The 26,250-nt window shown below is 43.8% G+C and overlaps 1 long non-coding RNA gene across 1 annotated transcript; it reads right to left on the bottom strand.

Moving 5' to 3' along the window:
• Nucleotides 1-962: 962 nt before the first annotated feature.
• Nucleotides 963-24,897, bottom strand: LOC117523916. Its single transcript, XR_004564641.1, has 3 exons — nt 24,810-24,897; nt 7,800-7,810; nt 963-973 (listed from the first exon to the last, which is right to left on the bottom strand). It is a non-coding gene; the product is annotated as an uncharacterized LOC117523916 (long non-coding RNA).
• Nucleotides 24,898-26,250: the final 1,353 nt, after the last annotated feature.

The raw sequence follows: 26,250 nt of genomic DNA, 5'->3' as shown, positions 1-26,250 counted from the left end.
TAATGACTTCATGACTTTCTTTGTTAATAAAATTTTAACTATTAGAGAAAAAAATTACTCAGAACCATCCCAAAGACATATCGTTATCTTTGGCTACTTTCAGTAATGCTGGTATTTGGTTAGACTCTTTCTCTCCGATTGCTCTGTCTGAGATATTTTCATTAGTCACTTCCTCCAAACCATCAACATGTCTATTAGACCCCATTCCTACCAGGCTGATCAAGGAAGCCCTACAATTAATTAATGCTTCGATCTTAAATATGATCAATCTGTCTTTATTAGTTGGCTATGTACCACAGGCTTTTAAGGTGGCAGTAATTAAACCATTACTTAAAAAGCCATCACTTGACCCAGCTATCTTAGCTAATTATAGGCCAATCTCCAACCTTCCTTTTCTCTCAAAAAATCTTGAAAGGGTAGTTGTAAAACAGCTAACTGATCATCTGCAGAGGAATGGTCTATTTGAAGAGTTTCAGTCAGGTTTCAGAATTCATCATAGTACAGAAACAGCATTAGTGAAGGTTACAAATGATCTTTTTATGGCCTCAGACAGTGGACTCATCTCTGTGCTTGTCCTGTTAGACCTCAGTGCTGCTTTTGATACTGTTGACCATAAAATTTTATTACAGAGATTAGAGCATGCCATAGGTATTAAAGGCACTGCGCTGCAGTGGTTTGAATCATATTTATCTAATAGATTACAATTTGTTCATGTAAATGGGGAGTCTTTTTCACAGACTAAGGTTAATTATGGAGTTCCACAAGGTTCTGTGCTAGGACCAATTTTATTCACTTTATACATGCTTCCCTTAGGCAGTATTATTAGAAAGCATTGCTTAAATTTTCATTGTTACGCAGATGATACCCAGCTTTATCTATCCATGAAGCCAGAGGACACACACCAATTAGTTAAACTGCAGGAATGTCTTATAGACATAAAGACATGGATGACCTCTAATTTCCTGCTTTTAAACTCAGATAAAACTGAAGTTATTGTACTTGGCCCCACAAATCTTAGAAACATGGTGTCTAACCAGATCCTTACTCTGGATGGCATTACCCTGACCTCTAGTAATACTGTGAGACATCTTGGAGTCATTTTTGATCAGGATATGTCCTTCAATGTGCATATTAAGCAAATATGTAGGACTGCTTTTTTACAGTTGCGCAATATCTCTAAAATTAGAAAGGTCTTGTCTCAGAGTGATTCTGAAAAACTAATTCATGCATTTATTTCCTCTAGGCTGGACTATTGTAATTCATTACTATCAGGTTGTCCTAAAAGTTCCCTGAAAAGCCTTCAGTTAATTCAAAATGCTGCAGCTAGAGTGCTGACGGGGACTAGAAGGAGAGAGCATATTTCACCCATATTGGCCTCTCTTCATTGGTTTTCTGTTAATTCTAGAATAGAATTTAAAATTCTTCTTCTTACTTATAAGGTTTTGAATAATCAGGTCCCATCTTATCTTAGGGACCTCTTAGTATCATATCACCCCAATAGAGCGCTTCACTCTCAGACTGTAGGCTTACTTGTAGTGCCACACATTTTCAATGGGCGACACGTCTGGACTGCAGGCAGGCCAGTCTAGTACCTGCACTCTTTTACTACGAAGGCACGCAGTTGTAACACGTGCAGAATGTGGCTTGGCATTGTCTTGCTGAAATAAGCAGGGACGTCCCTGAAAAAGACATTGCTTGGATGGCAGCATGTGTTGCTCCAAAACCTGGATGTACCTTTCAGCATTGATGGTGCCATCACAGATGTGTAAGTCGCCCATGCCATGGGCACTAACACACCATCATACCATCACAGATGCTGGCTTTTGAACTTTGCACTGGTAACAATCTGGATGGTCTTTTTCCTCTTTTGTCTGGAGGACACAACATCCATGATTTCCAAAAACAATTTGAAATATGGACTCATCAGACCACAGCACACAGAGCTCAGGCCCAGAGAAGGCGGCGGCATTTCTGGATGTTGTTGATGTGTGGCTTTCGCTTTGCATGATAGAGTTTTAACTTGCACTTGTAGATGTAGCGACGAACTGTGTTAACTGACAATGGCTTTCTGAAGTGTTCCTGAGCCCACGCGGTAAGATCCTTTACACAATGACTTTTCCAGTCTTTTGTTGCCCCATCCCAAATTTTTTGAAACATGTTACAGGCATCCATTTTAAAATGAGCAAATATTTGCACAAAAACATAAAGTTTATCAGTTTGAACATTAATTATCTTGTCTTTGTGGTGTATTCAAGTGAATAAAGGTTGAAGAGGATTTGCAAATCATTGTCTTCTGTTTCTATTTACATTTTACACAACATCCCAACTTCATTGGAATTGGGGTTGTATCAAAAGATACTGAATAGCAACAAACAAGAAAGCATACATGTGCAGCATCCATCAAGTAAAGTCTGGGACCGTCCCACATGTCGCATCCACCACACGACCAAACTGTCCTATGTCCTGGATGCTATCCACCCAAGCAAGCAACTCGTCCATCCCCATCATATAATCATCTGTCTGCTGCAGCCATGTGAAATGTGTGTGTCCCCTTGGTCTTGTCCAGCTGCTGGGGTTCTAAATCATGTCTAGAGAAATACACTAGAAATGTCATAGCTGACATTCCCTGATACACATATGCATGCAGAAACATACAGACGTATGGCTGGAATGTAATTCTACCTCCCTTTCTGGCCGTATGGCTAACAGGGGGCAAAAGTCTTTCATATGATGAAGTAAAAATATTTTTGTAAAATAAAATAAAAATGTATGTGTGACTATGTTATTGGCACACTGATGAATTTATGCTAAATCGTTATTTTTAAATCCAGTGTCCTTTAGATAGGTCAGGGGATTGATACTGTATATAAACATTTACAAGTCACTGAATTGGACTGTTGACATGAATCATTAAAAAATAGAAGAAGAATGGCTTTTACTGTCACTGTACATATGGTGCATCTGGAAAGTATTCACAGCTCTTCACTTTTTCCACATTTTTTTATTTTACATCCTTATTCCAAAATGGAATAAATTCATTTTCTCCCCTCAAAATTCCACTCACAACACCCCATTAATGACAACATGAAAAAAGGCTTTTAAAATTTTTGCAAATTTATTAAAAATAAAAAAATAAGGAATCACTCATCCATAAGTATTCACACTCTTTGCTCAATAATTTTTTGATGCACCTTTGGCAGCAATTACAGCCTCACATCTTCTTGAATATGATGCCACAAGCTTGGTGCACCTATCTTTGGGGAAGTTTTGCCCTTTCCACTTTGCAGCACCTCTCAAGCTCCATCAGGTTGGATGGGGAGCATAGATGCACAGCCATTTTCAGATCTCTTCAGAGATGTTCAATCGGTTTCAGGTCTGGGCTCTGGCTGGACCACTCAAGGACATTCACAGAGTTGTCCTGAAGCCACTCCTTTGATATCTTGGCTGTGTGTTTATAGCGTCATTGTCCTGCTAAAAGATGAACTGTTGCCCCAGTCTGAGGTCAAGGGCGCTCTGGAGCAGGTTTTCATCCAGGATGCCTCTGTACATTGCTGCATTCATCTTTCCCTCAATCCTGACTAGTTTCCCAGTTCCTGTCACTGAAAAACATCCCCACAGCATGATGCTGCCACCACCATGCTTCACTGTAGGGATGGTACCTGGTTTCCTCCAAATATGACGCCTGTCATTCACACCAAAGAGGCCAATCTTTGTCCTATCAGAGCAGTGAATTTTGTTTCTCATGGTCTGAGAGTCCTTTGGGTGCCTTTTGGCAAACTCCAGGTGGGCTGCCACATACTTTTTAATAAGGAGTGGTTTCTGTCTGGACAATCTACCATACAGGTCTGATTGGTGGATTGCTGCAGAGATGGTTGTCCTTCTGGAAGATTCTCCTCTCTCCACAGAGTAATGCTGGCACTCTGACAGAGTGACCATCGGGTTCTTGGTCACCTCCCTGAGTAAGGCCCTTCTCCAGCGATCGTTCAGTTTAGACGGGTGGCCAGCTGTACTCCTGGTGGATCTGAACTTCTTCCATTTACAGATGATAGTGGCCACTGGGCTCATTGAGACCTTCAAAGCAGAAGAAATGGTTCTGTACCTGAGACAATCCTGTCTCTAGACAGTTGTCTATATGGATGATATCTTGGTGTTTGGAGCTGCAATGGAAGAGCATAATGATCATCTGGAAAAGCCATCAAAGAATCTTACCTGAAGCTCAACAAGCAAAAATGTGAGTCCAGGAAGAGCTCAAGATATCAGCAAGAACAACATAGCTCCATGCCCACAGAAAGTGTCCACCACCACCGTCCTAAAATCACAAATGTGTCTGAGTTGAAGAGGGGGATTGGCATGGGGAGGTATGTTGGCAGGTATATACCACACCTGTCTCAAACCCTTCACCACCTTAATTAACTTTTAAAAACCAGCATCACGTGAATTTGGAGCCCACAGCAGGAAGACACTTTTAAAAGGGTAACAACACTGATATCTTCTGCACCCATACTCCAATAATTTGACCCAAAATTACCCACCACAGTAGGTGTCAATGCATCCAGTTATGGTCTGGGTGGGATACTACTACAGGATCATGGAGGTATTCTCACATCGGTGTGCCTGATGTGATATCTAGAGATCCAGAGCCTGGGGTGGTCATCACTGGACTGAGCGAAGATGTCCAGTTGCATGCAGATGCCATTGAGGATGCTATTATGGCATAAAACAGTCCTCCAAAGGATTAAAACCAAGACTGCAAAGGATTATTCCCTGCAGCTATTCAGACACTACATCAGGATCGGCTGGCCGCAATATGCGAGGAGCATTGCTGAGGGGAGCAATGGAGTACTTCACTGAGAGAGACTGTCTAAGTGAACAAAATCAACTGTTAAAAACAGGCAACCAAATAGTGATTCCAGAAACAATAAGATCAGAGCTGCTGGAAAGGATCCACTATGGGCACCAGGCCTTAATGATACAAAGATGACATTTGGTGGCCAAAGATCAATCAAGCGGTTAAAGACAAAGTGCTGTCATGCCCACAATGTAATGAGCAAAAGTCTAGCCAACACAAGGAGCCACTTATCACTGCACCTCTGTCACAACTTCCTGGCCAGAAACTTGCTGTAGAATTGTGTGAACTAAAAGGTAGGAATTTACTAATAGTGACATATTACTACTAAAGGTGGATAGAAATACTGAACCTCACCAAGACAACAAGCAAAGCTGTGATAAACAAGCTGCTGAGCATATTCATACAGTTTGGGATCCTAGAAGAGCTTGTAACAAACAACGTTCCTCAATTCAGCTCACAGCAGTTCAGAACCTTCCTGTTGCGGTATAGCATTCTCCATACAACATCGAGCTCACACTACCTCCAAGCCAACGGGATGACCGAGCGAGCTGGAAGGACAGCCAAGCGCATCCTAAGGCAGTGAGACCCGCAACTTCTAAGTTATTGGGATACTGCTACGGAGTCAACCAAGTCAACCCAGCCAAACTCCTGATTGGGAAGCAGACTACAGACCTGGCCTGATCTGTCCGGAATGATGCAAATCTAAGCAAGCTTAAGAAAGTCTTTACAATAGAAGGTACTCTGCAAAGCCACTCTCTGACTTGAATGTAGGAGACAAAATAAGGCAAAAAACAGATTCTGTAAAATAATACGAGGTCTGTCAATAAAGTAACGGACCTTTTAATTTTTTTTTCAAACTATATGGATTTGATTCATATATTTTTACGTCAGACAAGCTTGAACCCTTGTGCGCATGCGTGAGTTTTTCCACGCCTGTCGATGACGTCATTCGCCTGTGAGGATGCCTTGTGGAAGGAGTGGTCCCGCCCCCTCGTCGGATTTTTATTGTCTGGAAATGGCGGAATGATTTGGACTTTTTTTTCCATCAGAATTTTTTCAGAAGCTGTTAGAGACTGGCACCTGGAAACCATTTGAAAAATTTATCTGGCTTTTGGTGAAAATTTTACAGGCTTCACAGAGAATAAGGACTGTTACTACAGCTTTAAGGACGGCTTTAAGGACGCTCGGCACGCCGCGCTCCGAGCTGCGACGACGACGTGGATACGAGACCGTCGTGTGCACTTTCTCTGGTTATCACAAGAGCTGGACATCAGCCATTTTCCGGCAGATTTCACACGACGGTCTTGTATCCACAGAGCCATCAGCTTAGAAATGATCTGGCGTTTTCTGTCTCGTCGTCGAATGACAACAGATGAGGACAGGAATGTAGACCGACTGGAAAATTTAGAACTTCACCTTGTCACTAATGCTGCATTTACACATAACGACGACAAGTCACAAATGCCATGAAGTATACATTCTTGGCCGCTGATCACGAATGTGATGATTCGGGGCAGAGGCGTCAGGTCTCCTCAGGAACTGCTGCAACCTGTTACCACGCGTTATGATTAATGGCACGTGTTGTTGGTGAATTATCAGGAACCATTACGTACGGTCAAGAATAATCGAATGCATTATGTTCTGTTACATTGTGAATGAGGCGAATTGTCTCAACACACACATCCATATTCATCCTACCGTCAGCTACTGAGCAATTCAGATCACTCCAGTTTGCTCCTCAAAATCTAGATTTATCCACAGCAGAAGAACTTTGTGATTGCATGCTTAGTTGGGCTCTGTGCCATGGAACCTCTGTGCCTCTGGTGCAGAGAGGAGGAGGAGACAGAGAGAACAAGATGTGTGGCTCCATGCAGCTCTCGTCTTGCTCATTTTCCCAAACATCAGGCACAGCAGCAGGTGGAACACCTGCAGGAGCGCGCTGAGGAGCACTGGAACAAGACTTTTAGCTGACTTGGCGTCACTGTCCTTCACAATGAAACTGAATGCGGTGCAACAGGGTTTAATTGTGCGTGCATCAGAGAAGAGCGCTGTCACGCTCTATTAAGGATCAACACTAATCAAGACGGATCAACACGCTCAGTTGCGACCTCCACGACACTAGGCGAAATGAGGGTGGTGCGTGACATTTGTAGAAGATTTTTTGACAGCCAAAAACATGCTCCATGAAAATCACGCACAGCATGCACTATTAAGAAACCTATTCAGATGCATTAAGTCACATTAAGAATGTCAGGAATGTGCCAAGAATGACGTAAATATGACATTCGTAACGCGTCCTGTCTATGTGTAAACGCAGCATAAGGTCCCACTTCAGTTCAACGGAACACCTAGATTCCTGTCACCGCAACAACAATCTACCTTTTGAGCTCCTGATAGTACTTTCTACCCCCCACTTGTGAACATAAAGAGCAATCGCTCACTCACAGTCCAGAGGGAGCAATCTGGATGTGTTGATTTTCTACTTCACACCAACCCACAAACTGTCTCAATGGGGATTGCTGGTCGTGTTCTAAAGAAGCCAATGTGCAAAAGGTCACCATAACGGACACATTCCATCCCTCAGCTATACTTTGAGATTCTATTTAGAAAAACCTCAAACAGACTCTGCACTGAGGCACAGTACTGTTTCACTCCAACTCCTGCTGAGCCCGTGTTTGGCTTTGTACTATAAAATAGTATGGTTCATAAATGTTAATCCTTTTAACCAGTAGGGCAGTAATACCTATTAATGCATTTTACAATTGTGAGTTCATCAAACAATATAAACATGAACACAGCATAATGAGACCATCTGTACTGTATTGTAAGCTTTATTAAATTTTAAAATCAGTGATCACACAGAGGGTTATGGGTGGCAGCAAATTTACTTCACTATTTTGCAGCATCTTAGCCCCAAACCTTCGTTCAGAATTTGGCCCAGCTTGCTCACTGCCTTCACCTCTGAGCCTTCTTGATTTCAACCGTTAGTATTACTGGTCTACTCTGCATTTCTGTCAAAGATGTTTCTGATTAGCAGGAATTTCTTCCTGACTTAAAAAGTGACATAAATGCTGGCAGAAATGTAAGTAATTCCCAACAACTGCTCCCTTGATTTCACTCAGGATGGCCACAGCAAACCCAAGGCTGATCTCCATGTTGAATTGGCACAGGTTTTACGCCGAATGCCCTTCCTGACGCAACTCTGCATTACATGGGGAATGTGACAGGGTGGGGTTTGAACTGGGATCCTTCCTACCACTCCTGCCCAAATGCTGGAAGAAATGTAAGTTGTCAATATACATTGGTTGCTAAGGAGTGTGTACAGTAGTGTTCAGAATAATAGTAGTGCTATGTGACTAAAAAGATTAATCCAGGTTTTTATATTTTTTATTGTTACATGGGTAACAAGGTACCAGTAGATTCTCACAAATCCAACAAGACCAAGCATTCATGATAAAAACACTCTTAAGGCTATGAAATTGGGCTATTAGAAGAAAAAAAGTAGAAAAGGGGGTGTTCACAATAATTGCAGCATCTGCTGTTGACGCTACAAACTCAAAACTATTATGTTCAAACTGCTTTTTTAGCAATCCTGTGAATCACTAAACTAGTATTTAGTTGTATAACCACAGTTTTTCATGATTTCTTCACATCTGCGAGGCATTAATTTTGTTGGTTTGGAACCAAGATTTTGCTCGTTTACTAGTGTGCTTGGGGTCATTGTCTTGTTGAAACACCCATTTCAAGGGCATGTCCTCTTCAGCATAAGGCAACATGACCTCTTCAAGTATTTTGACATATCCAAACTGATCCATGATACCTGGTATGCGATATAAAGGCCCAACACCATAGTAGGAGAAACATGCCCATATCACGATGCTTGCACCACCATGCTTCACTGTCTTCACTGTGAACTGTGGCTTGAATTCAGAGTTTGGGGGTCGTCTCACAAATTGTCTGCGGCCCTTGGACCCAAAAAGAACAATTTTACTCTCCTCAGTCCACAAAATATTCCTCCATTTCTCTTTAGGCCAGTTGATGTGTTCTTTGGCAAATTGTAACCTCTTCTGCACGTCTTTTATTTAACAGAGGGACTTTGCGGGGGATTCTTGCAAATAAATTAGCTTCACACAGGCGTCTTCTAACTGTCACAGCACTTACAGGTAACTCCAGACTGTCTTTGATCATCCTGGAGCTGATCAATGGGTGAGCCTTTGCCATTCTGGTTATTCTTCTATCCATTTTGATGGTTGTTTTCCGTTTTCTTCCATGCGTCTCTGTTTTTTTTGTCCATTTTAAATTTCAATTTCAATTTATTTTCATTTATATACCACCAAATCACAACAGAGTTGCCTCAAAGCACTTCACACAGGTAAGGTCTAACCTCACCAACCCCCAGAGCAACAGTGGTAAGGAAAAACTCCCTCTGAGGAAGAAACCTCAAGCAGACCAGATTCAAAGGGGTGACCCTCTGCTTGGGCCATGCTACAAAACATAAATTACAGAACAATTCACAGAACAATTCACGGACGAATATACAAGAAATGCTGTTGGCGCACAGGACAGGAGGATCGCCAACACGAACACAACTCTCATCTCTGCATGGAGGTGCACCTTAAACAGAGAGAAAAAACAGAATCAGGCATCAGAAAGACAAGAAATACTGTATAATTTGTCAGCATTAAACAACAAGAAAAACAGAGAAATACTAAGGTGATCGCTGGCCACTTGTTGGGAAGGTGTCGTGACACGGACCCACAACAGGGGGCATTAATGAACGGACAATGGATAAGCCAAAAAGTAACAATTTAATGTTGTGAAGCGCACAACGAAGTACAGACAATAACAATATTGCGGAATGTCAATCATACACAAGGTGGCGTGTGGCAGGCTCGAAGATAGAAGACGTCTGGTGATAGAAGAGCCGGAACCCACACAGCTTCCACCACCAACGGATCTGAAGAACACCGGAGCCGCCAAGCCCTGCGCCCCAGGTGGCCACTGTCTTCAGCAGTCAGACCCGGTACTGCTGGCAGAGAACAGAAACAGTTTTGATGAGTGTGAGTTCGCACACTCAGTAATCCCACAGTCTGTGTTCAGTAAGGAGGGAGAACCTCCACCTCCAATAACACACTCAGACAGCTCCTGTGAAAACCACTTATCTGGTTGGGGTGGGAGGTGAAGCCGTCGCAGTCCACACCAAACGCCAATACAGCAGATAAGGAATACGTCACAGGAAAACGGCTGCAAATGAGATCGACTAGTATTCAAAGTTAAGCTTAGCAGAGAAATTACCTGTATGGTAGCTGATTTCTTGGTGGGGAGGTGGAGTTGCATTCCGGCTTTTATGGAGGTTGATGTAGATGAGTGACAGCTGGTGGTGATGATGTGACAGCTGTCACTCCACTGGTTTCGGCGCCCTCTCGTGCTTGAAGCCCGCACTCCAAGCAGGGCGCCATCTGGTGGTGGTGGGCCAGCAGTACATCCTCTTCAGCGGCCCACACAACACCACTAGCCCTAAACTTCACTAAAAGACTCAGAATTTAGGTAAAGTTGAGGCCGCGGCCCGCTCCAATTGCTAATAAAATGAATTAAAATTGTAAAAAGCATAAAACAAAACTGTACCAGTATGCTAGCCATATGAAAGGGAAAATAAGTGCATCTTAAGTCTGGAATTGAAAGTCTCCACAGAATCTGACTGTTTTATTGACGCAGGGAGATCATTCCAAAGAACAGGGGCACGATAAGAGAAAGCTCTGTGACCCGCAGACTTCTTATTCACTTTAGGGACACAAAGTAGTCCTGCACCCTGAGAACGTAAATCCCGGGCCGGTACGTAAGGTTTAATTAGGTCAGTCCTAGTAATATTTCTAATGTGGAGGCTAAAGGACAACGAAGGATCAAAAATTACCCCAAGGTTCCTCACTTTGTCAGTGTGATGTATGACACACGAGCCGAGGCTGAGCGTTAACTGGTCAAATTGATGCCGATGTCTCACTGGACCAAGAACCATCATTTCAGTCTTATCAGAGTTTAAAAGTAGGAAGTTTCTAGACATCCAGCTTCTTACTGCTGCAAGGCAATCTTCTAAGGATTTTATGTGAACGAGATTACCAGCAGTTATTGGCATGTATAACTGAGTATCATCTGCATAGCAGTGAAAGGTAATCCCAAAATGCTGCAATATGTGCCCAAGGGGTGCTCTATATAAAGAGAGAAAACCAGGGGGCCTAAGACAGACCCCTGTGGAACCTCAAATTTCATGTCACTAAGGTTAGAGGTAGCGTTACTGTACAAAACACAGTGAGAACGACTGGTCAAGTATGACGTCAGCCATGCAAGGGCACTCCCAGTAATCCCAAAATGATTTTCCAGCCTATCAAGTAGAATATGATGATCCACTGTATCAAATGCAGCACTGAGATCTAACAGTGACAGAACCGTAGTGGTGTCCAAATCCATTGTAAGCAGAAGATCATTCACCACTTTAGTGAGAGCCGTCTCTGTGAAATGATATTTTCTAAAAGCAGACTGCAGTGGCTCAAAGAGATTATTCTCAGTAAGATAGTCTACGAGCTGCCGTGACACCACTTTTTCCAGAATTTTAGAGAAAAATGATAGATTTGATATCGGCCGATAGTTTGTCAATACCCTAGGGTCAAGATTAGGTTTCTTAAGTAATGGTTTAATCACTGCAGATTTGAAACATTTAGGAACAGATCCAGAAGTTAAAGAAAGATTAATAATTTCCAGCACAGTCGGCCCAAGAGTGGGCCACAGGTCCTTAACCAGTTTTGTTGGTAAAGGATCAAATAAACAGGTTGTGCTTTTTGTTGACATTACGAGTTTTGTCAGCATGCCTAGTGAGATACTGTCAAATTCTGTAAATCTAGGTAATACCTCAGTAGTGGCGCCAACATCAATAGCAGGGTGTAGTGGCTGGATTAAGGCATGCTGGGATATGTTTAACCTGATGTCTTCTATTTTCTTCCCAAAGTAATCCAGGAAATCTTGTGCTGTAAAAGGAGAGCGAACAGGTGGTTGTCCATGCAAAAGTGTTGCCACCGTGTTGAACAAGAACTTTGAGTTATGCTTGTTTTTGTTGATCAAATCAGAGTAGTAAGTCCACTTTGGAGCCAATAATGCATGCTTATAGTCTAAGATAGCATCACGCTACGCAAGGTGAAATACTTCTAATTTTGAACAATGCCATTTCCGTTCTAGACCTCTTGCTTTATGCTTGAGGTCACGCAGATAATCATTGAACCAAGGTGACTGTGATTTGGTTGAGCGCGGTTTTAACACAGGTGGTGCAATCATGTCGAGTGTAGTTTTGAGCACTGAGTTTAAACTATCCACCAGTCTGTCTACTGACTGGGTATTTGTCAAATGTGAAGCTAAGACATCAGGCAGTCTAGCTTCGAGTTCAGTCTTAGTTAAGGAGTTGATGCATCGCCGTAAAGATATATAAGGTTGTTGTTCCACTAAACACGGCAGCGAAACTGTAAACTTAATGAGTGATCAGACACCACTAATGTAAGAGGCATGATGTCAATATTCATGACAGCAATACCATGTGCGAGAACCAGATCCAGGGTATTTCCACTAATGTGCGTCGAATCCCGAATGCATTGCCAAAATCCTAATGCATCCACAATTTCCATAAATGATTTGCAGAGGGGATCAGAAGGCTTATTTATATGAATGTTAAAGTCACCAATGATCAGAATGTTATCTACACTAGTTGACAAGTTAGAGATGACCGCACCAAATTCATCTAAGAATTCAGAATATGGGCCAGGAGGCCTATATACAGTGACAAAGTAATACGACTGATTTTTATTCTTCTGACCTTGGCAATGTGTAATATTCTGAGCAGAGCGGAGAATCAGATGCTCAAATGAATGATATTTGTAACCCCCAACAGCTAATAAGCTAAACCTAGATTTATAAATAAGAGCAACACCCCTGCCTTGCTTCTCATCACGAGGGACATGACTAAATGTATATGCTGGTAGGCAGGCCTTATTTAAGGGGAGGACAGCTGTAGGTTTAAGCCAGGTTTCACATAGCCCAATCATATCTAAGTGATGATCAATAATTAGATCATTGATCAACAATGATTTTGAGGACAGTGATCTTATGTTAATGAGACCCAGTCTAAGGACCTCAGTGGGGTTGACAGTTGAACTGTTTGGGTTTAGGGGTGATTCCAGATTAGCATATTTAAGATGCCTAGAAGTAGGTTTGGGTTTAAGACATTCCACGTGCATTGTAGGTAGCAGACATGAAATCTTTGGTATTGCTGGAACAACCACTGGGCCATCCTCAATTTCAACATCATCCAATATAGTAATGGGTATTAAGTTTGGAAAGCATATCCCTCTATGATTTTTATGGACACGACTACGGAAGCAGGCCACAGTCTCAACTTGTTGAAATTCCCTCCCTGGCAAATAAACTGCACTATCACCATAGTGGATTTTCTGCACTAAATTTCCCGCTAAGCTAATGGATTCCACACCCACATTTGTCATAAGCCTTGCAGGGTCTCTAATCACCTGCTCCGTGGCCTGCTGTAGATTTCTAATGTTACCCTCCCTGTAGAGCTCTATCTATGTTCGCAGAAAAGATGGCGGTGCCTTCCCCAGTAGGGTGGAGGCTGTCTGGCATCAGCAAGCCACGGTGGCCCCAGAACGAAGGCCAGTTATCAATAAAGCTAAAGCCTTGCTGTCTACAAAACTGCGCCAGCCACCTATTTAATGATGTCAGCCTGCTAAATATCTCATCAGTACCCCTGGAGGGGAGGGGACCAGAGACTATTAATTGATGCCGACACATCTTTCTGGCAAGGTCACAAGTCCTCTCTATGTCCATTTTTTTGTGACCTCTGAGTGCTTCATCCTGATATCATTGGTGCCAACGTGAATAACTATGTGACAGGAGGATTAGGTTGGAGACAAATGCAAGGCTCAAGGTCACAGCTCTGTTTACAAAAAGGTTTTAATGTGCAGGCAAGCAATGGTCGGTACACGGAAAGGCAGTCCAAAACACACAGCAGCAGTACCAAGATCATCAGGCGAGTCGTGGTCGGAAAAAACGGGCAGGAGGTCGAAAACACACTGAAGCAGGCAGATCTAGGAAACACAAGAACAAGAGCTGGGATGATGGCACAAGGCGCAACAAACTGGCAAACAAACAACACCACCTGTGAGCTAATAAAGCCACAGGTGCCAATCAGCAAATTACAGACAGGTGTGCTCGGTGAGATCCAGAAGAGGGGTGTGGCCAGAGAGAGAGAGAGAGAGAGAGATAGAGAAAGAGAGAGAACCACAGACAGACCCCAACGCCAAAATCACAAACACAGAAAAAAACAATAAAAGCAAGATGGAAATAAAAACAAACCAGAAAACCCCGCAACTGACCAGATAAAACATCAGGCCCTGACACTATGTGACTATATCTCATGTCATGTTCCTTTGTCTGTCTTCCCTTCTGCAGCGTCAGCACCCTAAGATGAGATGCAATGTCGGGAGCTCTGGCCCCAGGAATACATTTAACTTCAGCCGGCGTCTGTAACATGAGTTTGCGGGTGACAGAATCCCCTATCACTAAAGTCCGGTGTTTCGGCCTGGAGACAGGAGTGGAAGTCACTCGTGGGCTCAGAAAATTCACATCTGGCAAATCCAAGGGGGAGAACCGATTCACAGTTCGCACTGGCGAGTGTGATCGGGGTGCCACAACCGGGCACCAAGCCCTACTGGGCTTCCTCTGCCTAGCCACAGTCGGAAAGCCGTCCTCCACAGCCGGCGTTTCTAAGCTGATGCTAATAGAAATAGTAGTGGACTTTGTGCACTAAGAAATTCAAAAATGTAGCCAAGCAAACACGAGCTAATCTAAAATGGATAAGCTAACCACTCCTAAGGCTCACACAGACACAGATAAATGAATTAAAATTCACAGCAGTTACACTGAAAAACTAACAGAAGTATTAAACAGGTAAAAAAAGCAGCAGCTATAAAATACACTGAACAGTTAATTAACTAACAGGAGTGTAAAAAATGAAATGAAAAAATGATGAGAAGGGTCAGAAATAGCTAACGCAAGCTAACTGCTAGCAAAAATGCTAGCCACTCCTAAGATTTTACACAGGAGTAAAAATTACTTAAAATTCACAGCAGTTCAACTGAAAAACGAACAGAAGTATTAAACAGGTAGAAAAGAAACAGCTATAAAAAGTAACCACGGAGAGGGGAGGTGTCGACCTAGCTAGCGAAAGCTAACCGCTAGCAAATGCTAACCGCTAGTGAATGCTAACCGCTAGTGAATGCTAACTGCTAGCGATTCACAACAGGATTGTTGTTAAATAACGTTCAGAGTAGATACAATTAATAACCAGAAGAGGCTGCTCTTCATCCATGACTCCGTCTCTGGCCGACGTTTCCTCTGCGACACAGGGGCACAGCGGAGTCTACTGCCTGCTTCACAGGTGGACGTGGTAGCTGACACCCACGGCCCCCCCATGGAAGCCGCCAATGGTAGCCCCATCCGTACGTACGGCACAAGGCATGTTGAACTGTGTTTTGGGGGCCAACGCTTTAGCTGGGACTTTGTGACTGCCAAAGTAGCCGTTCCCCTTTTAGGGTCAGACTTTTTGTGTGCATATGGACTGTTGGTGGACGTTAAAAATCAGCGCTTGATCGACGCCGTAACTTTCTGTTCATATGCATGCTTCCTCAACGACTCCGATGCACTGCACTTCTCCAGCCTGCTCTCTGTCATGGACAGTTTCCAGCGTCTGCTCGCCGAGTTCCCAGCACTCACACAGCCCACTTTCTCCTCTTCCACGGCCAAGCACGGTGTCGAGCATCACATTGACACCACTGGCCCACCTGTATATGCCCGCGCTCGACGTCTCGAGCCGTACAAGCTTGCCGTGGCCAAGACAGAGTTCGAGTCCATGGAGCGCCTGGGGATTGTTCGTCGCTCCAACAGTCCTTGGGCCTCCCCCCTGCACGTCGTCCCCAAGCCGGGGGGGGGCTGGCGCCCTTGCGGGGACTACCGACGGCTCAACGACGCGACAACGCCTGACCGCTATCCAGTACCGCACATCCAGGATTTTTCAGCGCACCTGGCTGGTAAGGTCATTTTTTCAAAAGTGGACCTGATCAGAGGATACCATCAAGTGCCCGTACACCCTCTCGACATCCCAAAAACAGCTGTGATCACACCGTTTGGTTTGTTTGAGTTCCTGCGCACCCCGTTTGGCCTCAAGAATGCTGCTCAAACTTTCCAGCGGCTCATGGACTTTGTGTTACGGGATCTGCCTTTCATGTTTGTGTACCTTGACGACATCCTGGTGGCCAGTTCATCACCTTCAGAGCACCTTTCGCACCTACGCACTCTGTTCGAGCGACTTGCCGAGTACGGGCTCATCATCAATTCAGCCAAGTGCCAGTTCGGCCTGTCCACCATAGACTTTCTGGGGCACAGAGTCACAAAGGACGGGGTCGTTCCTCTTCCGTCAAAAGTGGAGGCCATCACCACTTTCCCACGCCCACTCACTGTCAAAGCCTTACAGGAGTTCCTAGGCATGGTTAACTTCTACCACCGTTTTCTCCCCAGGGCCGCCCAAATCATGCGGCCCTTATACGAGGCTCTGAAAGGCGGCAAGCCTAAGCACACTGTGGGCTGGAGCCCGGAAAGAGACAAGGCTTTTGCGGACGCTAAGACAGCCCTGGCTAAAGCCCCCATGTTGGCCCATCCCTCCTCCTCCGCTCCCATCGCACTTACCACGGACGCCTCAGACTATGCAGTCGGTACGGTTTACGAGCAGTGGGTGGATAATGCCTGGCAGCCTCTCGCCTTTTTCAGCAGGCAGTTGTGTCCCAGTGAACGGAAGTATAGCACCTTCGATCGGGAGCTACTTGGGGTGTACCTCGCCATCCGACACTTTCGTTCACTGCTGGAGGGACGCCAGTTCACCGTTTTTGTGGACCACAAGCCTCTGACTTTCGCCATGTCCAAAGTCACTCAGCCATGGTCGGGCAGGCAACAGCGACAGCTGACTTACATTTCAGAGTTCACGACGGACATTGCACACCTTTCTGGAAAGCACAACCATGTCGCAGATTGCCTCTCCCGCGCTGTTGCGGGGGCGGTCCACCTTGGCCTGGATTACGACAGCATGGCAGCAGAGCAGGCCACAGACCCGGACGTGCAGGTTTGCCGTTCATCCGTTACTGGGCTGCAGCTGCAGGATGTGGCATTTGGCAACGCTGGCACCACTCTGCTTTGCAACGTCTCCATGGGCTCTCCTAGGCCGGTTGTGCCTGCGAAGTGGAGGCGACCTGTTTTTGACGCCATCCATGGCCTCTCACACCCTGGAACCAAGGCCTCACAACGGCTGGTGGCAGCCAAGTTTGTGTGGCATGGTCTCAAAAAGGACGTGAGAGACTGGGCGAACACCTGTGTAGCGTGCCAACGTGCCAAAGTACACCGCCACACCAAAGCGCCACTGGAACAGTTTCGAGTGCCGGAACGACGTTTCGACCACGTCAACATTGACCTTGTTGGCCCGCTTCCGCCCTCCCAGGGTTACACTCATCTACTCACTATGGTCGACAGGACCACACGGTGGACAGAGGCTGTTCCACTGTCATCTATAACATCGGCTGATGTGGCACGGGCATTTATTGGCACCTGGGTGTGCCGTTTTGGCACCCCATCAGACATTTCCTCAGACCGGGGCGTTCAATTTACCTCTGACCTTTGGAACGCTGTCGCAGGTAGCTTGGGAGTTAAACTCCACCGCACCACGGCCTACCATCCCCAGAGTAATGGCCTCTGCGAACGTTTTCACAGATCGATGAAAGCCTCCCTGCGTGCTAGCCTGAAGGACAGTTCCTGGTCTGACAAACTCCCATGGGTCATGCTGGGCATCAGGACAGCACCGAAGGAAGACCTTCGCGCCTCCTCCGCAGAGCTGGTCTATGGTCAGCCATTACGGGTCCCCGGGGATTTCGTCCCTAACACCACGGCCCCTTGGTCAGCCACATTCCAGCGTTCCAGCCTGTTGGATAATGCCAGGCTGTTTGCTCCACTTCCTACTTCCTGTCACGGTTTGCCGAACTCTCACGTCCCCAGTAGCCTACAGTCTGCTGGCTATGTTTTCATTCAAGCAGATGGTCACCACGGACCTCTCCGCCCGCCTTACGTGGGCCCTTTCCGTGTCGTGGAACCTGGGAACAAGCACTTTGTGGTAGACATTGGGGGCAAACCGGAGTGTATTTCTGTGGACCGCCTTAAGCCAGCTCACCTAGATCTGGCCATGCCAGTTGAGTTGGCGCAACCCCCGAAACGAGGGCGGCCTCTGACTAGACCCCCTTTGCCTTTTCCCCCCGCCCCTCGACCATGCCGCAGGGGAGCCCCGCAGACAGCTACTGAAGGGGCAGTTCCGCCTTCTCCCATGCGGCGGAGCCGCACTGGACGTTTGATTCGCCCCCCACGCCGTTGATACATTTATTTTCTCTCCTTTTCTTTTTATGTTCAGGTGTCCTTTTAAAGTGAATTCTGAGGGGGCATGTGTAGTGCGCTCAACACTGACGGCATAATTCACTTTCTTATGAGTATTCTGTTAGGTGCAATGTGATTCATATAATAGGAGCGGTCCCTTTAAGAGTTCGGGTGACGTGCTCTTTTTTGCCTGCCTTTCTGTTGGTGCGCGACGCCATGTTTGTAGTCCGTATATTCTTACGGCGACATGTTGGTAGTCTGTTAATAAACTCGACTCAAAGAGTCTTAATGAGAGAGTCTTAAGTTTCGGCTCGTCTTTTCATCAAAAGACAACTTCTACACCTTCTTTATATATGTACAGTAACTATTTAATTCTAGTTGATGAAATTATTATTATAAGTACCAATTCCAATGAAGTTGGGACATTGTGTGAAATGTAAATAAACACAGAACACAATGATTTGCAAATCCTCTTCAACCTATATTCAATTGAATACACCACACAGACAAGATATTTAATGTTCAAACTGATGTACTTTTGAAATGGATGACTGCAACACATTTCAAAAAAGCTGGGACAGAGGCAACAAAAGACTGGGAAAGTTGATGAATGCTCAAAAAACACCTGTTTGGAACATTCCACAGGTGAACAGGTTAATTGGAAACAGGTGAGTGTCATGATTGGGTATAAAAGGAGCATCCCCAAAAGGTTCAGCCGTTCACAAGCAAAGATGGTGCGAGGATCACCACTTTGTGAACAACTGTGAGAAAAAAATAGTGCAACAGTTTAAGAACAATGTTGGTCCCCACCATCCCCCCCCCCCCCCCCCTTCCCACATGGATTCACCCCTGGCTTGCTGTTTGAGGAGAAGAATGGATAACATTTATTTATGCAAAAAACATGAACAGATTGACAGGTAAGAAAGTTTTAACAGTGTTTTTTTATCTCATGTCGTGCTCAGAAAGAGAGTTTAGGTGCATTTGGGTGAAAAAAGTGTTAGTATTTGTTGATAACGTGTCGCGGATCAGCTGTTTTTAGCGGGGACACACACATACACACACACACAGAGCGACTCAGAGTTTTAAATAAAGTAGAAAAGTGTAAACATGCCTTTGTAAAGCCATAGCTCTGAGAGCTTTGAGAGACAAATGTTTTTCAACTAGGAGCTGCTGCACAGCGGCAGAAAAGCTTGCAGCTCGCTGAAATTGGAACAGCTCACCCCGAACACCGGCCTCCCCCTGCTCATGAGCTGGTAGTAATGCAGCAATGGACCCAACAATAGTAAGGCACAGTGACTTGGAGAAGTAACTTTAATCTGATTACTAATTTTGAAAGATTAATGCGTTAGATTACTCTTTACTGGAAAAAAAGTGGCCAGATTAGAGTAACGCGTTATAGGCATCACTGGTTAACTGTGAACAAAATTCTGCAAAAGCAACCAGGAAATATGTACAAATTTCAATCCAGTCTCAATTTTCACAGTAACTTCAAAAACCTACACACTGCAATTGCAATATGTAAGACAGTCTGCAGACAATAATGCCATGCTGTTGTCCGTTTGCACAATATGGATGTGTTGAATCCCTCCAGTCATCACCAACGCCTTAATGCATGGTTTGCACAGTTGTGCTCCTTGTGAAGCCTTGGTCTCACCGAAAAATGAAGGATGAATAATGTTGTTTTTTTTTTTTTTTTTTTTGGTACGAGTCCAGTTATTCAACAATCGTGGGAGAATAGTGGCTCTGAGAGGCTCTCAGAGGCAGAATATTCGACTCATGATGCTCATCTCTGAGCTAATTTCAAGAAGTTCAAAATTTAGCAACAACAGCGTGGGGCAGTTTGTGTACGAGGTACTACAAGGACAAACAAGGATTTTAGAGGCATGTTTGTGGTGAGAACGAGGCTGTTAAAAGCCCATTATCTGAGCACGTGTCTGCTACAAGGACAGGACACGCTATTTTGGCTCCACCCTCTTGCGCACTACAGTCTCACCTGCTTTGTGTGCCGGACGCTGTATATAAAAATTTTATTTTGTAGTGGATTAATCATTTTCTGTCAGAGCTTGGATGTTGAAAACACCTCTAATTGAGGACCGTTTCATTTGCATCTTTTTTCGTCTCTGTCTCATACGCTGAGGTGGAGAACATATTTGGGACAGCGTAAAAGGTATTTCTAATGTTTATATTCTAATAGCTTGGTAAAACAGTTGCATATTCATTTCTTCTTTATAAGCAGCTGTAAAAGTATGTTTATGATAGATTTAACATGTTGTTACAATGAATTAGATGAGGCGCGTGCTGTGTGCGGCGACGCAATGACTCACACTCAAGACGAGCATTAACGCAGAACGCAAACTCGCAAAAGAGTGATTTTGCGGACAATAATGGACAAACACAAAGTTATTGCTCCCGGTGTGTAGTGAGCGCCTTGTATGGCAGCACCTTGACATCGGGGTGAATGTGAGGCATAATTGTAAAGCGCTTTGAGCGTCTGATGCAGATGGAAAAGCGCTATATAAATGCAATCCATTTACCATTTTAAAAGTTGGATCACGGTGTCAAAATGAAGACGGGCATTTATGCAGAACGTGAGCACGCAAAAGAGCAATTTTACAAACAATAACAGATGAACACAAAGTTAAAAGTTGGATTACAGTGTCAAAATGACTGCAAGCTGTGGAAGAAATAAAGCCAGTGAGAAGAAGCACAGAGTTGACTGTCCAGGAAGCCGTAGTTCAGTTCTAGCTGGTCTAGTTATGGATGTGTTTTGTGTTGTGTTGTTTTTTTGGCGGGTGGGGTGATTGAGCCACACAGTTGTGGGTGTATATAATTAAAGAGGCCACCTCATTATGGTGTGGTTTTTTTTTTTTTGGTCACAGAACTGCTACATTTAATGACTCTGGAACACAGGTGAACAGCAGCCTGGCGCACGGATGTGCACACCGGCCAGACTGTACAGGAGCGTCTTGGACTGCGTTTAAAAAGTGTGACAACATCTTGAATGGATGCTGTGAATTGAAAATCCACACTTTAAAGGGACCAAGTGTGGGAGGGGTGGAGGTTTGGACCAACCCTATGCCTAAACATGCACCAACATCACGTTACATGGCGTCACATGGATCATATGTGGCTTGACGTGGATCATATGTGGCGGTACGTGGCTCAAGTGACAGGTCGGTCATGGCTCACTAGAGGCACATGTGAGGTACAGAGAGGCACATCCGCCTTAGTAGCGGATATGTGATAGCTTAAAACTTGGATCATTCTTCTAATAATCGCTGACACACCCATGCGTGGCTCATTATCCATGGCTTATTATTCGGTGGGACCGAGGCTTTAGAATTGTGCATGTCAAAACAAGAAGGTCAGGGTTGCAACGAATGATCTTGCAAACCATCTTTTCTCTTCATTGCAGTATTTGCGCTGCAAGCGGCTGCACTGTGTCCTCCATTTACCCTGAGTGCTTTGTTGGGCAATTCTCTTCTGCTTTGACTTTCCTTGTAAAACAGTTTGTGTTGTATTGCAGGTCCGGTGTCAAATCCCTGTGAGGATGTCTGTGAAACATTCACTCAGCTGGGATACAGGCAGTTACAGGTTACATTGGAGTCAATCCAGGCAGAAAATCTACTCATCCCTGAGGTGATCGTGAGATGGACTCAGCCAACATGACATGGAAACTGGATGCTGTGGAGGTGAGGAAGGAGAAACAACACAGTTTCACAAGGATTTTAGCCTTAAACCCCCATGAAAAGGAAACAAAACCTGAAGGTCTTTATTGATTAGGGTTCATGTTGTTAATAGAGACTATATAGTGCAAAATCAACTATTAAATCTTTATAATAGCATCCATAGTAACTAGAGCCCGACCGATATGGATTTTTTGAGGCCGATGCCAATAACGATATCTGGATGAAAAAAATGCAGATAATCGATAAATCGGCTGATTTGCCGATAGCCGATAAATCAGCCAATAATTTTTTTTTTAAATGAATAAAATGTTCTTTTTTGTACTCTTAACAAAAAAGGTATGAGCTGAAGCTTTGTCCTCATATTGATTAACTTTATAACAGAGAAGAATTTTCAAGTTCAAAAAAGGCAAAAATGCAATTGGAGCAGTTAGGGGGGCTATTCAAACGGGCCAACTAGTAAGATATCACTCCTGAAAATGATCTTTGCCATATCACGTGAGGTAAATCTGCCCTACGATTGGATTTTGGAAAACCATGTGACACTCACATTGCACACGTCATCACACATCTTCTATGAGGAGTACCAAGATGGCCGACAGTGGATTGAAAGTCCACGGAGTTAACTTTTCAGCAAAAAAAAAAAAAAGTAAGTTTCTATCTCATATCATTAAAAAGTTATTTACAATTTAGTAAAGCTTGGTCCGGGTTAATGGCAAACGGCACTAATTCCCAGAACCCTTCCAGACGACCAGTGATTCTGAATGTTTCAACCTTTTAGCAGTAAATGAAAGTTTTTCATGCTAGAAATAAGGCCTACACAATGTGGGTTTAATAAAAAGCGTGACCGACGTAATGAAGCACATTTGACACATTACTACATAAACTGAGTTAATCAAACTGAGTTGAACTGAAACAGGGGAAATGTGGGGTGAATGTAATCGCAAAGTTATTACAAATAACATCCTTATAAACTTACTTGTATGCTTTTGTCAGCCGATCAGTGCAGTGTGACAGCGAACTACGGGGGCTGGTGATGAACACATTTAAGCAGGGTTGTAGCAGCTCTCAGTTGAATGGAGTCAGAGCTCCATCTACTGGACAAACGGTGCAAGGACATTTTACATTGCCAACCCAAATATCATTTCAGTAACTGTTCTGTTTATGAGAAATTATCGTCGTTCTGTGGGCAAAATTTCGGCCGATAGTGAGTACTTTGAAAAGGGCTTATATCTGCTGATAATATCGGCCAGCCGATATATCGGTCAGGCTAATAGTAAACTGTAATTGCACTGTTTCGAATGCAAAACCTGTTGGATGGAGTTCCTACATGTGAAAGTAAAACTACATGTGTATATGTTAGCATACTGCACTGTACTGTTTTTGGTCATCTTTATATGTCACAAGTTGTGTGATTGTGCAATGTGTTTATCTGTAATTGGAAGTGTTGAGTAAGAAAAAGCTGTCTGAGCAGTGAATGAATGAGCATTACTGATAACCACTTTGTCAGCTCCGCAAACAGCAGCACTTCTCACACAGGCCAAGTTTAGCCGCTTGGCATAAACACACCAAGAGGCTAAATCTTACATCAAAAGGCAGCTTAACATTTCACTGAGAGGCTTTTTCTGTTTCGTAGAATGTGCATTTTAAATGAGTGGTTGATTGCAAACATGAAGTAATGGGAAAAGCATACATAAGGTTGTCAAGATGAAGAGCAAACATAATATGTGTCAGAAAGGTTCAGCAGAAAAGTAAGAAGCAATCATTAGAGCTCTAGTCTTCCCTGCTTGCTTTGCCAAGACCCCACCTGCAATACAGCAAAACAATGAGTCCATTTATTCAATGACAAATAAAGCATGTATCAACACGTCAAAAACTATTTTATATCATCTTTTGCCAAAATAGAAAATCTCTACTGCCAGGGCAAGAACACCTCGGGGATAGGAGGGAAGAAATAATGATCACTATATTCAAAACCTAAATTCCTTTAGGCTTGTCTTTAATAATGGTGTTGGTTTCATAACTTCAGGATCTCCAACATAATCTTGTCAAGCAACATACAGTAAGATGGAGGAGAAAAGTGTAGACACAAGGTTATCCCACAGCAGTTTTTGCACACATAGCAGGCCTTCACCTACCAACAGGAAGTACCCAATTCAAAAAGTCCAGCATTAGGGTCTTCAATTAGTGCAGAATGCTGCTACCAGACTTTTGACACAAAGTAGAACGTTTGACCACATTACATCCATTCTGGCGTCCCTTCATTGGCTTCCGGTTTCTGCCAGATCGGATTTTAAAGTCCTGTTGCTGGTCTATAAAATTGTTCATGGACTGGCTCCTTCCTACCTGGCGGACTTGGTCAATCCCTACATACCGGCGTGGTCCTTGCATTCACAAGGCCAGAACTTCTGTGTGTTCCAAGGCTTAATAAAAAGTCTGTGGGATATATAGAGCCTTCTCTTACCCCTGCCCTGCTCTTTGGAACAATCTACCTGCAGCTATAAGTTAGTCTGACACGGTGGAGACTTGTAAATCAAGATTGAAGACCCACTTTTTTAGACTGTTCTGTTTTTATGTTTGCTTTGTAATTTTTTTTTTAGTCTACTATGTTTTACCTTTTTACTGTGTCCTTTTTGATTTTAATTCACTTTGTGCTACTATGAATTGTGTGTTGTATGAAGCGCCTTGAGGCAACTCTGTTGTGAAATGGTTCTATATAAATTAATAAATTGAAATAGAATTTTATTTGACTGTAAAACAAAGATGCACACTTTACCCTATTACCCAAAAATATATCATTAATACACAATAATGCATTTCTGCTAAAATGTATTTACAGTCAATTCCTTCAAAGCCAGAGCTGGATTTTTGTACGGGGTTAGATTTGATTATGTATAAATATTCATTGTATGAATGTTTTAGTTGCTTCAAAACATTGCTGATTAGTTTTTAAAGAATATAAAATTGAAATTAAACAAATGTAATGCACATTTGAACATAAAAAAATTACATTTAGTATAAAAATATTTATATTTTGTGAAGCTATTGCACACAGAGGTTGGGACTTATGGTGGACGTACAGTGAGGAAAATAAGTATTTGAACACCCTGGGGTTTTGCAAGTTCTCCCACTTAGAAATCATGGAGGGGTCTGAAATTTTCATTTTAGGTGCATGTCCACTGTGAGAGACATAATCTAAAAAAAAAAAATCTGGAAATCACAATGTATGATTTTTTTTAAATAATTAATTTTTATGTTACTGCTGCAAATAAGTATTTGATCACCTACCAACCAGCAAGAATTCTGGCTCACACAGACCTGTTAATTTTTCTTTAAGAAGCCCTCTTATTCTGCACTCTTTACCTGTATTAATTGCACCTGTTTGAACTTGTTACCTGTATAAAAGACACCTGTTCACACGCTCAATCAATCACACTCCAACCTGTCCACCATAGCCAAGACCAAAGAGCTGTCTAAGGACACCAGGGACAAAACTGTAGACCTGCACAAGGCTGGGGTGGACTACAGGACAACAGGCAAGCAGCTTGGTAGAAGACAACAACTGTTATGATTATTTATTAGAAAGTGGAAGAAACACAAGATGACTGTCAATTTCCCTCGGTCTGGGATTCCATGCAAGATCTCACTTTGTGGGGTAAGGATGATTCTGAGAAAGCTCGGAACTACACAGGAGGACCTGGTCAATGACCTGAAGAGAGCTGGGACCACAGTCACAAAGATTACATTAGTAACACATGATGCTGTCATGGTTTAAAATCCTGCAGGGCAGCAAGGTCCCCCTGCTCAAGCCAGCACATGTCCAGGCCCATTTGAAGTTCACCAGTGACCATCTGGATGATCCAGAGGAGGCATGGGAGAAGGTCATGTGATCAGATGAGACCAGAATAGAGTTTTTTGGAATCAACTCCACTTAACATGTTTAGAGGATGAGAACAATCCCAAGAAAACCATCCCAACCGTGAAGCATGGGGGTGGAAACATCATACTGTGGGGATGCTCTTCTGCAAAGGGGACAGGGCGACTGCACCGTATTGAAGGGAGGTTGGCTGGGGTCATGTATTGCGAGATTTTGGCAAACAACCTCCTTCCCTCAGTAAGAGCATTGAAGTTGGGTCATGGCTGGGTCTTCCAGCATGACAATGACCCCAAACACACAGCCAGGGCAACTAAGGAGGGGCT

This window comes from Thalassophryne amazonica, chromosome 13 (genome assembly GCF_902500255.1).
Source record: "Thalassophryne amazonica chromosome 13, fThaAma1.1, whole genome shotgun sequence".
In the NCBI taxonomy this organism is placed as follows: Eukaryota; Metazoa; Chordata; class Actinopteri; order Batrachoidiformes; family Batrachoididae; genus Thalassophryne; species Thalassophryne amazonica.
The sequence above is the reverse complement of the archived record's forward strand: the minus strand, read 5'-3'. Positions and strand labels throughout refer to the sequence as shown.